Source organism: Zonotrichia albicollis, chromosome 20 (genome assembly GCF_047830755.1).
Source record: "Zonotrichia albicollis isolate bZonAlb1 chromosome 20, bZonAlb1.hap1, whole genome shotgun sequence".
NCBI classification, from domain to species: Eukaryota; Metazoa; Chordata; class Aves; order Passeriformes; family Passerellidae; genus Zonotrichia; species Zonotrichia albicollis.
This window is the reverse complement of record NC_133838.1, coordinates 7,040,922-7,057,643: the sequence shown is the minus strand read 5'-3', so window position 1 is coordinate 7,057,643 and position 16,722 is coordinate 7,040,922.

Below are 16,722 nucleotides of genomic sequence, written 5' to 3'. Positions count from 1 at the left end.
TTTTACCAAATACAGAGCTGGTGGGGCAAAAATAGCCAGGAAAATGTTTGCAGTGCAAACCCTGCTCCATGGAGTTACCCCTGCTCCACGCTCCAGCCTCACATGTGAGGTGTTTTCCTGCCCTGCCTCTGCAGAGCCAAGAGATCCAGGCTGTTATCCAATTTTACATGCCTTGTTTCCCTGCTATAAGTCCACAGGCACAGCAGAAATTGAATTAACCCTTTTGGGATCAAGGTGAGCATCATTGCAGATGCGCTACAAACCAGAGCTGGGTCTGCAGGTCTGATTCAGTCCTGAACAGTGACAGAAACTCCTTAAATCACTAAATCTTGCATCTTGCTGACTTGGACCCTTAAGCTTCGTGCCAGTGAAAAAGCAGGAAGGGGCCTTAACAAAAAGCAGGATTCCACTGTGGTTTTTGCACCAAATTTGCATCTCACCTGGCTCCCCAGAGGAGCAGCTGCCTCACACCTGCCCACTGCAAGGAGGGAAACTCCCTTTATTAAAGCTTCTGTCCCCAGGAAACAGAATGCCACCCTTGCCTCGCAGATAGACACCACGCCCTGCACTTAGCGCTCACCAGGCTGGTAACCACTTCAAAGCAGCACTGCCCCGAGGAGGGATGATTCCTGAGAGGGCTAAATCAACATTTCCTAGGGAAAAACACCACAGGGAGCTGCTGGGCAGAGCTCGGTGCTCAGCACGTCTGTCTGTCTGGCCAGATGTGAATCCTGGAGTCTCCCTGTCAGCAGGACATGGCTGGGGTGAGGGATGAACCCAGAAACTCTTGTGGCTCTGTATTTCAGAATAAATGAAGGAAAGCTGCCAAATTCAGCTCAAAAAATTTTCTTACCACAAACATGGTGATAGGGTGGGGCCCTGGGCATGGAAGGAGGCACTGGAGGGTCTCTGTCCCACCTTGGGACAAAATCCTGTCTCATCTGGGCTGTTCTAGAGGAGGCAGAACTGAATCCACAACCCCCAGGCAGCAAAGTCCACGATCACTCCTGCAGCACAAGATTAGCTCAGAACAACTGATTTGGCAGAGACCATGGATGAAATCCCTTTCCTCCAAGAGAAATTCAATATTCCACCCTGTATTCTTATACTTCATAAAGACGTGTCGCCATATTTTTCAGATAATTTTCAGAATAAATGAAGGAGAGCTGTGAACCTGCTCAACTCAGTTTGGGAAGGTTTTCTTACCCTAAACCTGGCGATAACCTGGGTCCCTGGCATGGAAGGAGATGCTGGAGGGTCTCGTTCCCACCTTGGGACAAAATCTCATCTCATCTGGGGTGGTCTGGAGGAGCTAAAGCAGAATTCAGAGCCCACAGAAATCACAGTCGCAGATCAGCCCTGCAGGACAAGATTAGAGGAGCATCACTCTGCCACCAGAGGAAGAACCCCCTTTTCTCCAGGAGAGATTGAATATTCCACCCTTTCCAAACTCCTACACCAACACCAGGACAAAAACCTGCTCTGGTCAAACATCTCCTGGTGTTCAGGGACCTACTGATGGCACCAGGGCAGCTCCTCAGGTCTGGGGCTATCAAAGACAAGACCCTTTTTTTCCAAAGCCAGGCTGGTTTTCTTCCTGTAGACAAACCTGGCCACTCAAATGGCTCTGCTCTGAAATTACAGCCCTTTTCTAACCCCAAACCACCTTGCCAGCCTTGGGCAGTGCCCTCGGTGCCTGTCCTGCTCTGTGTGGCTCAGAGTTCAGCAGGTCTCAGGTTAAAATAAAAACAAAATAAAATGTTATCCAAGTGATCTCTCCATGTTCCTCCTCCTAATGGATTACCCAAAATCTGAGAATCTTTGCCATAATTCCATGGCTTTTCTTCCTGACACTGGGAGAGGATTAAAGCTTACATTCCTTGATTTCTCATGCCCTTGCAGCCTCACAGGGCAGATCTGATATTCTTGGAGCAAGAGCTCCCTGTGGACTGGGCCAGAACTGGGGATCATCAGGATCATTTTCTTTATCATTCAAGCCAGTGTCTCTGATCTGCTGCTCCCTGTGGAAGTTCCTCCATTTTTACCCATCAGAGGGAACCATCTCCACTATCTCCTTGCCCAGTGATGGCACAGGTTTTAAGAGAGTGAAAGAAACTCATAAAATACACTTGAAGCTTTTGAGGTGACATTAAAGTGCTTTTTGCTTTGGGAAGAAGGGCTGGCTCAGCCTGGGCAGTGCCCAGGAGCTGTCAGAATTCTGCTTTGCACTCCGACTCCATCCCTGCTGCTCAAACCGTGCTCAGGCTGAGAACTTCTGCACCAGCCATGTCTATTTTTTTCAACTGGGGGCTCCATCCAGCATTTCCAGGTGGCTTAACTCTAAAAAGCTGGGCCAGGTTTTTCCAGCAACAAATGCAGTTTAAAAAATGCACAAAACTCATTCATGCTACAGCACATGGAGTTAATAATTCACAGTCCCAGAACAGGACAAGAATTCCAATGATAATAAACCATAACAGCTTTCCTTGAAGCACCATCCCCTGAGTTCAGAATTGCTTCTTTAAACACCCAGTAATTTCTATATCACTGTCACAGGTAGGTCAACAGAAGGATAGATTGTCCTGCATTCCTGCCTGATTGCACCTGTAAGCAAAACTCTCTTATCAGTGTCACAGTTGCTGCCAGGAGGTGCCACCAGGATCCCTGGGCTGCAGCACAGCATCCCTGTTCTGCAGCACAGCATCCCCCACAGCCTCTGGAGACACAGGCTGGAGAGGAACTGGAGCACAAAGCTGATGGATCCATCTGCGAGGATGAGGAGAGGCTGTGCTGATCTTCTGTGCCCAGCCAGGCTGCTCCCACTGAAAGTGAAAGTGAAATTCAGAAATGATGTGGGTATGGAAATGCCACACCTAACAGCTGGGAAAACCTAGGTAGGCACCAAGGACATTCAGGCTGGGCTTCAGGAAAAGGTTTTTCTCTGGAAGAGTGGTCAGGAGTCAGAAAGGGCTGCTCAGGGCAGTGGGGAAGTCACCATCCCTGGAAGTGCTCAAAAACCAAGCAGAGGTGGCACTTCATGGCCTGGTTCAGTGACATGGTGGGATTCAACCAAATGTTGGACTTGGTCGTCTTGGAGGTCTTTCCCAGCTTGATGATTCTGTGAAATGGTGAATGTGATCCCAGAAAGCTCTGCTTGGTGACAGTCCTTGAGTTATCCTCCAGGAAATTCAGTCCTTCAGTTACCCTCCAGGGAATTCAGTCCTTGAGTTGTCCTACAGGGAATTCAGTCCTTCAGTTATCCTCCAGGGAATTCAGTCCTTTAGTTATCCTCCAGGGAATTCAGCCCTTGAGTTGTCCTACAGGGAATTCAGTCCTGGAGTTATCCTACAGAGAATTCAGTCCCTGAGTTATCCTACAGGGAATTCATTCCTGGAGTTATCCTCCAGGGAATTCAATCCTTCAGTTATCCTCCAGGGAATTCAGGCAGAGCTCTGCCCACACTCTTCATGCTGATGCTCACCATCATTCCCAGCTCTTCCCAGCACAAGGGGAGCAGCAAACAGGCCCCACCACAGGCAAGAGGAGATCCCAGAGACTGGGAAGGTCTCTCAGATCAGCTTTGTCATTTTCCCCTTCAGAGCCCAGCCCAGAGGTGTTTTCCCACCAATTCACAGGCACAGATGCTCAGCAAGGTGTTCACACCCTTTTCTCCAGGCTGTGTTTCCAGAGGCACTCAGGAATGGCAATTCCCAGCACAGTCTGAGTCAGGGGCACCTCCCTCCCTGTCCCCATCACAGCGGACAGACAGTTTCATCCAGGAATCACCAAAATTGATAATTCTGTAGCTCCATTTCTGCAGAACCCCTTGGAATGGGTGAACTTTATCCCTGGTGTGAGTTTTCAGCTGCCCTGAGGAAGCCTCTGATGGGCTTCCTCAGGAAGGAGAAGCAGACAGGTCCTGGTGTTCCCTGGTGTCCTGAGAGTGGAAGGAGCCCCTTGGGACTGGGATTAGGGCAGTGATTTGCTCAGGTCACCCCACCCTGTGCAGCTCTCAGCCAGAGAATGAACCTGTGCTTACCTGGAGCTCATTCCTTACCCAGCACAGCTCATTAGCGCAATTTTAAACAGTGTGATCCCTGGTTCTCCACTCTGTGCAGCTGCAGTGGTTTCACCCCTTGCCCTGGCAGCAGCACCTCTCTCTCAGTACCTGATTCCCACCCCTTTTTTTAGACTCTGAACCTCACAAGGATGAATTCCTTCTGCTGGAGCAGCACCAAAACCCACAGAGGAACCCTTAACTGCCCCTGCTTGTGCTGCAAACCCCAGCACCATCCCCTCTCCCACCCCATCCAGCCAAGGAGGGTTTTCCATGTGCTGGGAGCAGGGGTTCATTCTCTGGCTGAGAGCTGCCCAGGGTAGGATGGTCTGAGCAAATCCCTGCCCTGATCCCAGTCCCAAGGGGATCCTTCCACACCCAAGGCACCAAGGAACACCAGGACCTGTCTTGTTCCCCTTCCCCATCAGAGGCTTCCTGGGGGCAGCTGAAAATGCACACCAGGGATGAAGTTCACCCATTCCAAGGGGTTCTGTTGAAACAGAGCTAGAAAATTATCAATTTTGGTGATTGAGCAGGACCTCAAGGAGTTCTGGGCATCTTTGATGGGGAGCAAACCTTTCTTCTCCTCCAGCAGCACTCTGACCCTGCTGATCCTCCTGTCTGGATGACAAGTGTTATTCCAAGCCTGCAGGCAAGCTGTAAATACAGAACCATGCACACCCTCCATTAATATCAGCAACAATATTTAAATCACACTCCAGAGGCTAATTGGCGAAAATTCAAAGGTGACACAGAGAGAGCAGCCCTTGAACGAAGCATCAGACATGGAGGTGCTGTTCCAGCTTGCCCAGGCTCTCCCTCTCCCCTGATCCAAAAGGGCAGATCCAGCACAGCCCAGGCAATGGGAACTGGGCTCCCAGGGTGCCAAAAACACACTGAAGAGCCTGAAGGGCTTAATGGGGCAGAAAAATGGGTTTATGCCCAAGATCTCAAAAACAGCTGCCCACAGAAAATCAGAATCATGGAATATTGGGGTTGGGAGGGACCTCTGGCATCACAGATCTGCCCTGGCTGGGTTGGCCAGAGCAGGGGACACAGGAACACATCCAGGTGGGTTTGGGGTGTCTCAGCTGGGAGATTCCACACCCTCCCTGGGCAGCTGTTCCCATGCTCCATGGATGTCAGAACCCAGGAAATTCCTCCGGCTGCCCTGGAGGACTCGAGCCCCTGCCCAGGGGGCTCAGAGCCCAAGACCCCTGTGCCTTTGATTTAGCCTTTGGAAAAAACAATCACCAACCTTATATGAAGAATTACAAGCCATGACAGTTTAAGTAGAATGATAGTGAATTTATCACAGGGTGAAAAATAGATTTTTTGGGGTTTTAGAATGGGGGTTCAGAAGGCAAGATGGAGGAATCTGGGCATGTCCAGCCTTTCTCCTTCTTCTTCTTCTAGGCCTCCATCTTCTGCTGTGATGGTGGCACTTTTAGATTGGTTTAGAGTAGAAGCTCACTGTCTAACACAGGTGATGGGTATTGGGAAGTTATTGTAAATATGGTACATGTAGTTTTTAGTATAAAAAGATAACACCACCCCGGGGGCAGGCAGAGTGCTTCTGTCTGTCCTGCTGGACGGACCTTGGCTGGACAGGAGAAAGAATTTTATAGATAAGAAACAATGAACAACCTTGAGAATGAGAACTGAAGACCTCTGACTCCTTCTTCGACTGCCAGGCTGGGAAAAGAGACTTTCTAACACATCTCAGGGTCACTCTGAGCAGCTGGAGATCCCAAGGCATGGAAAGAAGTTCCCTGTCATGTTGAGGTGGGAATTTCTGTGTTTTAATACACAGCCACTGCTCCTCACCCTGTGCTGGGCACCCCTGCACAGAGCCTGGCACCATGCCCAGGTGGGCTGAAACTCCAGGTTTTTCACTGGAAAGTAGATCCCTCCCCAAAACCTGGATGTAGCAATTTGAGTTACAACCTGCATTTGACATCTTCCTTAAACCCCAGCTCCTGGGATGTGAGACTCAGCTCTTTCCTCAGAGACTCCCTGTTGAAAAGCACACTTCAAACGTGACATTTGCTGGCTCAGAATCAAAAAAAAAGCCTTTCAATAGGTCCACACTGACATTCTCTACCCAGCCAAATGTTGAAGTCAGCGTCAAACTGGAGTCATTTTCATACAGATTCGTGATCTTTAACATTTCTGAGCTAAGAGAGAAAAGCACTTTACAAAGCCCTCTGGGGATATGACCCATAAAGCACCAGCTGAACCGTGGGCTCTCCGGAACTGCAGCTCACCCACGTCTTTATTGAAGTAGCTGCACTTCATTTTCCCCCAATTTTCATCCCTTTCTCAAAGCCATGAGTCAGAGCCCTGAGAACTCCCCAACTGCCCCCCATGGCAGCCCTCCAGCTCCTGTCCCAGCAGCCGGGGTGAGGTGAGTTTTGTCTTGGTTTGGAAAGACAGGATTCTGCTAAGGAAGGCAGGAGCCTCCCCTGAAATGGAGAATTTAAATTCTCCCCACCCCTCTGAATTGCTATAAATTTTAAATTAAGGGACTCTCAGGCAACAAATATGGGAGCAGGAAATAACTGTTCTTTAATAGGGAAGAAAATAAAAGGATAAAATAAACAATGCAGTGAACTAAACCAACTCTGCCAGAGTCAGAACCCAAGCTGACACCCTGTGGGTCAGGCTGTTGGCAGCAGCCCCATTGGAATTGTGGCTCAGCCCTCCTGCAGTGTCAGGGCTGGTTCTGCTGGAGCAGGGATCCTGGAGAAAGGTGCAGTCTCTGCCTCTGAAGATCCAGGGCCAGAGGCAGCTGCTGTTCCTCTGGGCAATCCAGTGCAGAAGCCGTGCTGGTGTTCCAGAACCTCCAGGTTCTATCCGGGTAGGAATGCTTGGCTCCTCCCTCTGGGCTCCCATCTCCCAATGGGATGCTGTAGTTCTTATCAGCCATGCAGGGACATTCAATGGCTGTTATCAGCAGGTGTCCCCTCCTGAGGGAGGTGTGATTGTGGTCACTCAAAGACAAAGATAAGGCAAACTGCCCACTTGACAAAAGATAATCTGCCATACAGATGGTAATAGAACACATCTTGCATTGCAATCTGGAACAAGTTTGCAGGAGCAGCTTGAGGTGTGGCTGAGGAGAAAGGCAAAAGGAGGTGCAGAGGGGCAGCAGCCTTGGGCACTCCTGTTTGTCCAAGGGATGGCACACACAGAGTGTGCCCACAAATCTCCTGGGCAGGAGGGTGAGGCACTGCTGAGCTCCCTCCTCCCTGCTGTGTCCAAGAGCTGGCACATTCCCACGGCAGCAAAAAGGGAAAATTCCTCTCTAATTTAGGATGTGTGGGAGTCCTGCATTTGCTCAGCACCTTTCACCTGAGGTTTTACATGTCAGAAAGGAGGATGGGAAGACCTCGAGGGGCAGGATGTGACTCCCCATTCATTCCCACAGAACAGCCAATCCTCTGCCCAGGGAGCTGCTTTGCCAGTTCTCTCCATCATGCCCAAAATTCCTCTTCCATCCTCCCCTTCCTTTGCAGTGAGAAACTTCTTTGCCAGTTCTCTCCATGCCCAAAATTCCTCTTCCATCCTCGCCTTCCTTTGCAGTGGCACTGTGAGGTTGGAAGGACCTATCTGGTTTGACACTTTGTTCAGTTCAGGCTGGAGAATTCTCCCCGTTCCCTGTCATGGCTCCTTTCACCGCTGGATGCAACACTTGCCATAAATCTGCTTAAGAAGACTTTGGCCAACTCATGAGCAGCCCAAATCTCCCATCCACAGTCCCCGGAGGCTGTACCTGTGGTGGGAGAGGGCACAACACAGCACTCAGGGCTGGGCACAGAATTGGTGCCACCTTCCCTTGGCTCTTCCCCAGAGTATCCCTGAGGCCATTCCCAGCTGGTTTACCCCACTGGAGCCTGGGAAACCACCACAAAACCACCACATAAACAATGAGAGCTCAAAAACAGCTCAGAAAAGAGCTTGGCCCTGTGCCCTGGAGAAACCCCCTGAGTAGTGGGATGTGAGCTGCTCATTCCCCCTGGGCTGGGGGTGGGTGCCCTTAGTAATATAAATGTACTATAAATACATTTAATGGAAATATTTAATGTATTAAATATAAGTACATAGTCATATAAATACATTTAATAGAAATATTTCATATAAATGAGGCCAACTCATTTCGCTGCCCACCCCAGAAGTGTGAGCTGAGATTGAGATCCCTTTCCTGCTGCTTCTTTCTCTTTCACTGCCCCACATCTCCTGTCTTGACCTCTCTGCCTCATCTCTTTTCTTTCCTGTTGTCCTATTTCTTTTTTTTTAACTTAAATCTAAAAACTTGCCTGCTGTGGAAAGTACAAGGAAGAGCGGAGAGGAAAAGGTGAAAGGAAGAAAGTGGAATTAATCAGTGCAGCCGTAACAACAAAAAGGTTGGGAGATAAAGGATGGGGAAGGAAAAGTGGAGCAGGAGAGCACAGCAGTGAGGTGGAGAGGTGCAATGAAAGTGCAGAAAGCTTCAAATGTGGAAATGGGAGAGGAAAGGGAAAGGCTGAGGGGAGGCACTCAGTCATCCAACAGCACAGCCAGGGAGCAGTGAGGGGAACGGGGCTGCACAGCTGGAGCAGATGTGATGGTAGTGAGATGGATGAGCAATGCCATTGCTGACTCTCACAATAAAAGGCAAATATCATGGATATTTGCCTTTTATTGTGATAAATCAGGAGCAGTTTTATAGATTTATAGTTGTGTTTTACCCCCCTTGTGTTGCTCTCAGGGTGCCCTGGGTTTGGGACATTTGGGAGGGTCACTCGTTCCCATGGCAACAGCTGTCCCCCAATCCAGGTGTCAGGCAGTGATCCCCACCCCTGGGCAGGGAAGGAGGAGTCCATGGACAGAACTTTGGGGGGCCAAAGGGTTAAAAGGGGAAACCTCCATGGTGTGGGTGAGCACATGGTGGGGAACGTCCTCTGCTCCTGGTGCTGTGATATTTCCTCTATTCAGTGTTTTTAATAAGGTTTTAATAAACCTTTCAAATTATTTTGGAAGTGAGGATCATTTCTCACTGTGGGGACTGGCTCACAGTCACCAAACAGGAGATGCCCAGGGCACAGAGCACAGAGAGCTGGAAGTTTCCTGCAGGTTCTCACAGCATGAGAACCTCCATCTGTGCACCAGGCAGGGCTTTTGAGCCCAGAACTTTAGCTCAGACACCTTCCCCTGGCCCAGACTGCCTGGTCCCTCCCCTGCTCACAATCTCCTTGTGCTTTATCAGGCCTGGCTTTGCCTGGTTTCCTCCACACCCCTGAGCTCTTGGCTGGGCTTTCCCTGTGGTGGCCTGGCTGGGGAGAATCTGCAGGTCCCAGTGTGGATCTGGCATTGAGCACTGTCCCCTCGTGAGTGTCCCCAGGGTGGTGGCAGCGTCCACAGAGATGCTCCAGGGCACTGCAGGGGCTGAGTGCCCCGTGTCCCTGCTGAGTCTGGTGTCAGAGCTGCTGGGTTTGGGTTCTGCAGCGCCTGAACTCTTACTGAGCCAGAACCTGCAGAGCCTGACTGACTTCTGAGCTGAGTTCCTACTGAGCCTGAGTCTACAGGCCCTGAGTTCTTACCTGGGTCCTGCCTGAGTCAGGATCTTCAGGGCCTGATTTCTCACCTGAGTTCACACCTGAGTCGGGATTTGTAGGCCCTGAGTTTTATCTGAGTTCACACCTGAGTCAGGATCTGCAGGAACTGAGTTTTACCTGAGTCCTGCTTGAGCCAGGATCTGTAGGGCCTGAGTTTCACCTGAGTTCTTACTGAGCGTTGGTCTACAGAGCCTGAGTTTTACCTGAGTCAGGATCTGTAGGGCCTGAGTTTCACCTGAGTTCTTACCTGAGTTCTTACTGAGCGTGGGTCTACAGAGCTTGAATTTTACCTGAGTCAGGATCTGCAGGGCCTGAGTTTTACCTGGGTCCTACCTGAGCCAGGAATTTCAGGGCCTGATTTCTCACCTGAGTTCATATCTGAGTCAAGATTTACAGGGCCTGAGTTTACCTGAGTTCATACTTGAGTCAAGATTTGCAGGGCCTGAGTTTACCTGAGTTCATACTTGAGTCAGGATCTCTAGGGCCTGTTTTCTCACCTGTTTTCTCACCTGATTTCTCCCCTGGTTTCTCACCTGGCCAGGTCAGAGTCAGGGTCAGCTGTGTCCCCCTGAGCAGGGACCCCTGCCCATAGCTCCGTGCTCACACTCTGCCCCTCATGGGCTGCACCACCAGCTGCTGATGGAGCCATTCCCACCTGCCATCACTCCAGGGAGGAGAGGCTCTTGGGTGACTAAAAAAAACATTTTTACCTGGAGATTCCAGCCATGTCACAGACATCTTTTATGAAAAATCCTTTCGTTAGGATTTTTCCTCCTGAGAAGCTGAGAAGCCTCAGGAACAAAATGTAAACAATAGTTATCTGCTGCTGTGGAATGCAACAGGTGCATCTGCGATTGGCCCATGTTGGGGGTTTGTAATTAATGGTCAATCACAGTCAGCTGGCTCAGACAGAGAGCCAAGCCACAAACCTTTGTTATCATTCTTTGCTATTCTATCCTTAGCCAGCCTTCTGAGGAAATCCTTTCTTCTATTCTTTTAGTATAGTTTTAATATAATATATATCATAAAATAATAAATCAAGCTTTCTGAAACATGGAGTCAGATCCTCATCTCTTCCCTCAGCCTTAAACCCCTGTGAACACCATCACAACCCAGCCCTGTGCCCCTCGTGTGACACACATGGACATCACCCACGGGCACAGAGCAGCAGCCACCTGTCCCATGGATCCACTGCACTTCCAGGAGCTTGGCTGGCACTCCTGGTGTTCAGCCTGGGCCGTTGGGGCTGGTCCCAGCTCCTCTGGAAGGCACAGCCCCACCCTTCAGGCCGGGATAATGTTTTCCTAAAGCCTGGCCCTGGTTGGCTTTTGTTTTGCTGAGCTGTTGCTACGCTGCTGAGGCTCCGCCAGGGAAGTCAGGCTGTGCAGAGGAAACAACCCTGGCAAAAGTCACCAAATCATTGTTCTGGCACTTTCTGTGTCATGGACAAACACATGAATCTGCACTTGTTTATCGGGAGGCACCAGGGCAGGATTTCACTGGGCTGATTTGTCTGTTGGACCTGCTGCTCTCAGTGGCAGCACTTAGCCCCAAAAAACAAAACCAGGAAGAGACTAAGTGTTCCCACAGCACTTCCAGCACAATCAGCAAGCCCTCCTCGAAAGCGCCTCTGAAATGAGAAATGCAAGAGGGAAAAAACAATTAACACCAGGGACTTTATTGGGAAAAAATAAAAAGACAATTCTTCCATTAATCAGAGCCTTATCAGCAGCAAGGTGATATAAAGCCAGGGTTAAATTGGAACAGAGCAATGTGTTTATGCTGCTGTGGAGAGCCTTGTCTATGCCAGCAGGAATGTGGCCTGCATCCTGTTTTCCCTGCTGATGGGGGAGGAATTCCTTGAAGGGCTGTGGTGTGTTTGCCCCCAGTTCCACGCTGGGTTCCTGCTCCTTTGTGCCTGCAGGGACCCTAGAGGTGTGGGATGTTTTGGAGGAAGCTGTTAGAGATGGATAACGAGATGATTGGCTCTCACAATTAAGGGATGAATATTATGTGAATATTAAGAGAAGCTTTATTGATGTATAGTGATTGATAAAAACAAGAACAGGCTCCAGGTGCCAAAGTGATTTCAGCATTTGTTATAATAAAAGAAAGGCCTAAAGCAGGGGCCCGGGCTGAGCAGGAGTGTTCCCATTGAGGATCCATGTCCCAGATGGACTGGCACAGATTCAGTGGGTCAGATGCCCCTTTTCATCCTGTTTTTGTCCCTTTGGATTGGTTTTTGTTCGGATCCTTCATTTGCATGAAGTTTTAAGATGTTTGATTGGCCCATTACAGTTCTGTCCAGGCTGGCTCTTTTTGCTTGAAGGGTGGTGCACTTGATTTAGGTGTAATTTCTTATAACTCCCCTTTTAACCCCTTTTACCATAACCAAACTAACAGTACATGTTAAAAACGGGACCAGATTCCCAGAGCTAAAGTGATTTCAGCATTTATGATAATAAAAGAAAGGCCCAAAGCAGGGGCCCGGGCTGAGCAGGAGCGTTCCTGTTGAGGATGGAGCAGCGATGTGCCAAAAGGAGCAGCACAGACTCAGTGGGTCAGATGCCCCTTATTACTCTGTTTTTTGTCCCTTTGGATTGGTTTCCGTTTGGATCCTTCATTTGCATGAAGGTTTTAGCCTTGATTGGCCACTAGAGTTCTGTCCAGGCTGGCTTGTGGTGCACTGTGCTGAGGTGTAATTTCTTATAACTGCCCTTTTAACCCCTTTTACAATATAACAACCAAAAATAGTTGATAGGTCATTAAGCATGTACTGTTAACGATCTATCAACTATTTTACAACCGTTTCTAACCTATTTTTAACAATTATGTTGTTGTAGTTTAGATTTCCTCTGTTCTCCCCACAGTTCCCTTTCCCCCCTGTATTGTTGCCATCACACAGCCTGGGCTGTCTAGGACAGGTACAAAGAGGCTGCACATGTGTCCCTTGCATGGGGCAGCTGGAAATGGAAAAGCTTGGTGCTTAGGGGGTGTGGCAGACAACACCTGATCTCTAATCAAGTTACAAAGCTGTTTCCACCGATTAATGGCAAAGAAGAGCTGACTGACAGACTTTGGGAGGGGCCAGGGCTGGCTGATGCAACCCCAGGGGTATAAAAGCCTGAGCATCCATCTTGAACATGAACTGGCCATGTGATTTCCACGAGGGCAGCTCCCAGCACTGCAATTTTTCCTTATTTAATCCTTTTGTTGTAATTCTTCATTAAGGTTTAATAAACCTTTTAAAATTTTTAAAGTGAGCAGTTGTTTCTCACAAAGCCAGCAGCCATCCCTGCAGCGGGAGCAGCTGGAGTTCCTCCCCATCCTTTGTGCTCCCTGCACAGCAGGACAATTCCCAAGGGGATGTTCCAGGCCCCAGGGGTGGTGTGCTCTGTTATTCACCTGTACCTGTGCCAAGGGCAGCACAGACAAAACTTGGCTTGTGGATGGGGTTGTGCTCCATCCTGCCCTGAGCAGTGCCTGCGGGTGCCAAGAGCCCCCAACTCGCAGGAAAATCCAGACAAGGCATCAGACAGGGAGAGATCCTCTACCCCTCTGCTCCTCTGCCCCTGAGTGACCTTTGAAGGGTTCTTGGTCACTGCCTTCCATGGCAAACACTCAGGGATGGGTTTATGCCATGGAAGGCAACAACTTCCCAATTTCCCAGCTCCCAGTTAGATTTTCCAGCCTCTGTGAGGGCTCTCCTAATTCCCAGTTGGATTTTCCAGCTGCTGTGGGTCTCTTCCGGATCCCAGCTGGATTTCCAGCCTCTGTGGGGTCTCTCCCAAATCCCAGTTGGATTTTCCATCCAGCCCCTCAGGTCCACCCCAGTGCCTGGAAGGGTCTCCCTGATTGATCCTGGCTTTCCTCTCTTTCTGCTTCCTGTGTTCAATCCCATTTTAGCACAGGGAACCTTCACCCTGCTGTCCTTAACACCAGGATACCTAAAATTTATAAACCCTTTTCCCCTTTCCCTTTTTCTCCTTTTTCCCAGCCTCAACCCCTCATAGAGGGAATCACAGTGATGCTTCCCTCCTGTATTTTGTCAGGATGAACAGCCCCAACCCAAATTCAACATCAAAACTCTGCTTGGCTTGGCTGGAGATCCATCCAAACCCCTCAGGACCATCCTTGGAGACCACACAAATGCAAAGTTTGGCTCCCCCATGCAGGGACTCCCAGCTGGATTTTCCAACCTCGTCGGGGTCTCTCCCAGTTCCCAGTTGGATTTTCCAGCCAGCCCCTCAGGTCAACCCCAGTGCCTGGAAGGGTCTCCCTGACTGATCCTCCTTCTGCTTCCTGTCACCAATCCCATGTTAGCACAGGGAACCTTTTCCCCTTTTCCCAGCCGCAATCCCTCACAGTGATGCCTCCCTCCTGCATTTTGTCAGGATAAACAGCCCCAACCCAAATTAAACACCTTTTTCTGCACCAAAACTCTTCTTGGCTTGGCTGGAGATCCATCCAAACCCCTCAGGACCATCCTTGGAGACCACACAAATGCAAAGTTTGTCTCTGGCAGTGTCACCCTAGAGCAGGCTGGCAGTGTGGCACAAGCACCCAGCAGAGCAGCTCAGCATAATTGAGCAGCAGCATTCTTATTCACGTCATCTCCTGGCTTTGGCATGGCTTTTATTGCAGTCATTACAAAGACAGATATTACTTTTGGATTGACTCACTTGATGGGTTGATCAGCGCTTTATTGTAGCCTCCAGTTATAGCACTTTTTATGGCAGCCAGGAGAACTTAACCATTAGCACACTATTAGGAGGAACACTGGCAACTGATTAAGTTGCTGAAGGTCAAAGACATTTTTCTTAATTGCTCCCTCCTCCTCCTCCCCCTGCAAAGGAGCTGGAGGGAGAATTATTCCCTTTTAACAGCAAAGTCACAGAGCAGCACCTCAGATTTGCCATCAAATCCCTGGGGAGGGGCTCATTCTGAGCCCAGATCTTCTCTGAACTGCTGCAGTCTCGCTGCTGGAATGAAGGTGTGGAGATTTTCATGGATTAAAACTGGAAAAGCTTCAGGGTGATTTATTGGGTGCCACATACTGCAGATAATGGGGTCAGAATGAAAGGATGTGCCATGGGGACGTCCCTGGCTTTGGAGGGACATGGGAGAGGATTTTCCAGCCTCTGTGGGGTCTTTCCCAACTCCCAGATGGATTTTCCAGCCTCTGTTGGGGCTCTCCCAAAACCCAGTTGTATTTTCCAGCCTCTGTGGGGACTCTCCTAAATCCCAGTCAGATTTTTCAGCATCTGCAGGGTCTTTCCCAATTCCCAGTTGGATTTTCCAGCCTCTATGAAGGCTCTCCTGAATCCCAGCTGGATTTTCCAGCCTCCATGGGGCTCTCCCAGCTCCCAATTGGATTTTCCAGCCCCTGTGGGGGTTCTGAGTTGTGGCTGCTGCTAGACCAGCCCCAACATAGGCAAGAGGAGATCCCAGAGTGTGGGAAGGTCTCTCAGATCAGCTTTGTCATTCTCCCCTTCAGAGCCCAGCCCCTGAGGTGTTTTCCCACCAATTCCCAGGCACAGATGCTCAACAAGGTGTTCACGCCCTGTTTTCCAGGCTGTGCTTCCAGAGGCACTCAGGAATGGCAATTCCAGCACAGGCTGAGCCAGGGGCACCTCCCTCCCTGTCCCCAGCACACGGGATGTCTGAGTTCTTTTAAGCTCTTCCAAGCCTTCTGATGTCTAACTTCTTTAATGACATTTCTCACACACTTTCCTGTAAATAATTATTGTTTCACATTCTTTTCTGGAGAAGGAGAAATTTGATAGACTCTTGGTTTGTCCAGTGTCATTGGAGAGGTGGCACTGTCACCCTCCAATCCACTGTCACTTTTGAAAGTCTATAAACGTTGGAGTCAGAAATTAAACTCCCCCTTTTTACCTTGGATATTCCAGCATGAGCGTTGTTTTATTTTGAGTCCTATAGCGACAAGGGACAGAGAGTTTCATCCAGGATGGGCTTACCTGGGGCTAATTCATTACCCAGCACAGCTAACTAATGCAATTTTAAACTGTGTGATCCCTTAATGTGACTGGGACCATTTCAGTTTTCTCCTCGTCTCCCTGCCCACCTGAGATGAGAAGACAAAATCACCAATTTACCATTTCTGTAGTAAAATCTACCTGCAAAATCTCCATGGTCCTGATGGTCAGAGTCTCCTCCACATATCTGGGGCTGCTTCTTTCAACTTCACCCTGTTTTATGTCACCACATCTTCTCTCTGCCACAACCAGTTCAACAAATATTAAAAGGGAGCAAAGACCCATTTAAAAAAATGTTGCACATCCTGATGAGGACAGAACTGTGCCATGGAGCAGGAGGGAATTTTGATGCCTGTGGACCATCAGGGAAGGGCTTTTTTTCCAGGAATTCCTGAAAAATAGGAGAGTCACATGCAGAGCACAAGGTGTCCATTTGGATGGGAATTGTCAATAGGAAAAAAAACCTGATTCTTATTAAAGATGCTCCATCTCTTATACTCAGAGGTGCCTTTGGAAGTTGCCTGATTTCCTGGGTTTTCCACTTAAATGAAATTTTATTGTTCTGCTCTTTCCTGTTACCTGTGAGAATTTATCAATTGCTCCTCCTTCAGCTAATCTTTATCAGCAATAACTCAAGAACAAGCACAGTCCTCTCTTATCCCCTCACTCTAATTAAGATGCTCTCCAGCATCTTCTTCCCTCGGGTGTTTCCTAATTAGGGCCGGTAGTTAAAGCTGTGCCCAAGGCTGTGCCCAGAGGTTGGCATCAGTGCAGCCCCACCAGGGGCTCCTGCCAGGCTCAGGCTGTCCCTCAGCCCTTGGTGGCACTGAGGGGCTTTGGAGGACACCCCAGCATCTTCACATCATCTTTTAGATGATGGCTTTTGAACTGAAATATAATAATAATAATAATAATAATAATAATAATAATAATAATAATAATAATAATAATAATAATAATAATAATATCCAATCCCATTTAGATGGGATAATAATAGATGGAATAATCTATTGAGGATAAGGAATGTTTAAATCAGCCAGATGGATTTTAGATGGGATAATAACAATGA